The following is a 4,564-nucleotide window of genomic DNA, read 5'->3' on the forward strand; positions in this document are numbered from 1 at the left end:
TGCCAGCATGTGCAAAGTCAGTATCGTGAGGAGTATCCTACCCAAACAGGCTGATCCATCTTTGCACTGGAATGCCCACTAGCAGCAACTTGTCTGGTGTCTGGGTATCCTTTGGGTCCTGTGTACTCGGTTTGTACTATCTCAAAACTCAGACTTTGGCTGCTAAAAACATCTTCCCAGGTTTAGCCATTTGAGAGTGTCAGCTACTGTTGGTCACTACCTCATGTTGGAGGCAGATGGCTCTGAAAAGCTCTTAAGTCTTTTCTCCAAAGCAGTGAAAACTGCAAAACAATGCACCAACCCGAAACATTTGCATTATTGCTCCCTTGAACTATACAAGAAATGCTTTGACTCTCATTGTGTGATGATAGAGCCCATCTTGGAGTCTCTTCTGGGTCCCCCAATTCCATGATCCCACTAGGAACACAGGAAGATGAAGTAAAACCGAGGAAACTGTGTAGGATTGGGATGTGTGCCCGACAGCCTGAGGCACAGGAAGTCCTGGGATACAGTGATCCTCCGAGGGCTCAGTGACACTGGAAATATTAGGGGTGTCACCATTTTGATGATGTTGCTAGCCAGGTTAATGGCCAGGTCACATGGTCACCCTTATCTTAATGAAGGCATCAGTCAAGATGGCAACAAAGCAACTTGGTTTCTTTTGACTGTGTGATGAACTCGCTCCATAAAACGAGCCCGTATATCACCAGGGCATGGGGTCATGGAGAATATATAAAAGTGGACAGGTGCTCCTTTATTTCTCAAGCAAGTGTCTGAGTTAGATTAGCATAGACATAAGAGCAGAAAGTACCCTCTGGTGTATAGTTCCCAAAGAACAAAGTAACAGAGGAGGGAATCCCATGGTCTCAGTCACAAACAGGGGGGTCCATATGTCTCAGCACAAATGTAACTGTGAATTCAAACACTGTCCTGTGGGTCTGTGTTTGCTCTCACTCAGCTTCCAGGTAAAGGATCCGGAAAGGGCAGCAGCAGGAATAGGGTGGGGGAGAAGCGCCAGCATCCCTGCATGGTCTCTGTAACAGGCAGAACAGTGTAAGAGAGCCAGGAGGCCAGCATGAGCTGTGCCCCACTGATAAGCACTGCAGTTAGACAGTTGTCCTTGGTGTCCTTCAAACCTAACAACCATGGTACCCTTTGTCCAAGAGAGCAGACAGACACTTTGCACGTGGGCTGGACCTTTAGTCTCAAAACTCATTTCTTACAAATAGGTAGCCCTGGTTTCAAACCTTGGTATCTGTGGATGGTGATCTGGGAAGTAAAGCAATTGCCAGGGAACCTTGCAAAAAACCATGTGGGACCAAGCTGCTGGCTGTTCTGTCTTCCCACAAACTTGATACAGTGTCGCCTAGGTTCTCCAAGGGAACCAGGTGGAGAAGGGAAGAAAGGAGTCCCCCATGCCCAGGGAGGAAGATAACAGGATATAGTTATCTTCCCTAGTGTTAGTGTTATTTAGCTCCCACCACATGGCCATGGCCATACATCAGAAAGTAAGGTCTGGGGGAAAGACTACTCACATTGTTCAATCTCCCCTCGGTCAGGGAATGGAGGGTTATATTCAGTGAGCTGGAAGAGTCTATGGTCAGTGAGAGGTGTCTGTCCTCCACCTCTGGAGAAATAAGGTTATTTTTCACTGGGTTTGGTTTCACTTTGGTATTTCTCATTCTGGATCCTAAGTTGAGAGTTCCCTAGAGACACAAGCTCCAATGTTAAGGAAGAGGTTTTTTTGTATCTGAACTGATCATCCCTAAAGTGCAAGTGTCTTGCACTCCATGCTACGACAGCATGTTACAACACAGGCAATGTTTGGTCAGGTGGATGGTTTCCTTCCCTTGGTCTGAGTGCATAGCTGTCTGGTTGCCATGGTTCTTGGCTGAGCCCAGATTGTTACCTGTCCTGGAATTCCTACTAATCCAAATGTACAACATACACCACACACATCCAACAATAAAGTAAATGAGAAAAGACTGCAATTTTTTGACAGGCATGATATATACACTATATTCAACATGCATAAATCTATACTCCATTCCTGGGGAAGAAGAGACAATATGTTCATGGGACTGGGGTTTGAATATTTTGGAAAACTCCCAAGTGATTCTCACAACCACTGACCATCACTGAAAACAGTCAGATTGAGTGCACACACACGTCATACCTGTCACATTGAGCTCTCGCTCACCCTCTAATCTTCTCCATCTCTGTGCTGTTCTAAGAGGCTTTGTGTGGCTGAGGTCTTTTTGCTGCTTTGGGGAACCGTGTCCCAGCCCAGGCTTCCTCTCAGGATGGAGATGATGCTTGTCATGAACTCTGATCCTCCTGCCTCCATAGCCAGGTGCTGCTCCTACAGATGTACACCCCACCTCTGGGTTTTTCTGAATATTTCTGATGACCTGAGTTAGATTTAATCCAGGAAGATGAAAGCCTTGAGTAGAGACGGCATTGCTCCCTCTCCTATGCCATTTACCATGATCTTGCATAAGAGGCTTTTCTGTATGGTGTTTTTTATAGTAAATTATATATATATATTATATATGTATTATATATAATGATACTATGTAATAAATGTAATTTATAAAATAAATATAACATATTCATAATATGTAAAAATGATGTACAACCCTAGCTAAAAGCCACAGCCCAGCTTCTACCTACTCTGGCAGGGAAGCCTCCATCGTGAACCTTGTCAGTTTCTTTTCCCACTGACGTGAGAAGAGATCAAGAAAAAAGAGTTAAGGTTTATTCTGGCCCATGGATCAAGTCCATCATGGTGGGAGGGTAAAGGCAGGAGGAGCTTGAAGCAGCTGGTCACATCCTGTCCACACTCAGGAAGCAGGGAATGAAATATGCTTGGTGTCACTCATACCTTCTCTCCACCTACACAGTCCTGGAGACACCACACAGGGAGGGGCCCTCACAAGTTAGAGTTTGTGAATGGGGCCTGAGCACTTTTAACAGATTTCTCAATGATTCCAGCATGTAGCCATATTTTCTGTTTTCCATTAGATTTCTCTGTAAACTCCTTTGGTGCTAGGGATCAAACACAGAGCCCCACCCTCCTGGGCAGGTGCTTTGTCTCTGAACTGCCCCCTCAGCTCTTAACTTCGCTGTCTTGTTTGAGACATTTGTCCCTTTCAAATTTTGTATAATTGTTATTATCTGTGTCTTCTGTCTTAGGGATTTCTGTTCCCTAGAGAAAGGACCCATCTTCTCATTTCTATATCTTTCATGAAAATATACATTGGCCATCAGGGAGACATTGTCAACCACACACAGCTTGTGTCCTGCTTGAATCTATTGTCCTCACTTGGATGCTCAGTGTGGAACTGCTTATGACGAAGGGTGTGGGTAAACAGAGGGGAGAAGCATGCTGCTTGTCGTCTTGGGCACAGCACTGGGACGAAGATTTATATGTGTGCGTAGGCTAGAGGGGCTCTGGTTGTAGGGGACACATCTGATGAGAATTTAGGAATCACTTGAGGGTGTGATGGGGAAGTGAAAACATACTTGACATACAATATGTGTATGGTTAAAAAAAAACCCATTAGGGGACCCAGTCTGATGCTCCTGTCTTTAATTCAAACACTTGGGAGGCAGAAGCAGGCAGATTGTTGTGAGTTCAGGGGAAGCCTGGTTTACAGATGAAGTTCCAGGTCAGCCAGGGCTACATAGGGAGACTCTGTTTAAAAAACAAACAGCTTTAACACACACATAAAATAAATGTAAAATAAAGGAATTATTGTGCGGAGGGCCATGAGCCTTTTTAAATGAAAAATTATTTGAAGGCAGGTGCTATAACTTCCAGGAGGAGGTAGGGGCTTGAGAAATACATGCAACAGCCATTGGCTGAGATCTTCGAGCTGAGCGGAGGGTGGGTTAGGGGACACCGAAAGCATCTGAGAACTGACTGGCATCAGGGCAATATGTTGTTGGTGGTGGATGCAGCATCTCTGACCGAGGTCTGAGATGATGGAAAACTCAATGTGAGGCTAGCACACCTTTGACCCCATCCCAGTGCAGTCTGCGCTGCCTCCAGTGTCTCGGGTGTGGAAATGGGGTGGGGAAGGGCAGGCCACACTTGCATTTGCATGGCTTGCAAATGAAGGACATGAAATGATAGAGTAACACTCAATGGCATTAATTTGTGCAACTCATTCAGGTCAGAGGTTTAAGAGGACAGACAGGGAGTAGTAACAAGAAAGGAACAGGAGGTTCTGGAGAGTTCAGTGTGGAGATTGTTCTGAGTTGAGGGCTGCAGTACTGCCTTTGAGTGGCTGAAGCCTTGGGGATTCCACCACAGTAAACCACTCCTCCCACCCAAGTGGCTCCAGACACTCAAAGGCAATAATGCAGCTTTCAACTCACAAACAACTCCACATGTTCCTTCCCCCTGAACTCTCTCCAGCACCTCCTGTTCCCTTCTTGTTAGTATTCTGTGTCAGTTTCTCAGTTGTAGAGCGTGTGTCTGGTACATGCAAGACCCTGGCTTCCATCCAAAGCATGGCAAAACCAGAAACAAACAGACAGAAAACCCCACAAAGTGCTA

General features: G+C 45.6%; 1 long non-coding RNA gene across 1 annotated transcript in view; it reads left to right on the forward strand.

Annotated features, from left to right (window-relative positions):
• The window catches only part of 4732471J01Rik (RIKEN cDNA 4732471J01 gene), a 189,599-nt gene that overhangs the window by 134,659 nt on the left and 50,376 nt on the right, over positions 1-4,564 (forward strand). The window lies entirely within an intron of this gene.

This window comes from Mus musculus, chromosome 7 (genome assembly GCF_000001635.26).
Source record: "Mus musculus strain C57BL/6J chromosome 7, GRCm38.p6 C57BL/6J".
Lineage (NCBI taxonomy): Eukaryota > Metazoa > Chordata > Mammalia > Rodentia > Muridae > Mus > Mus musculus.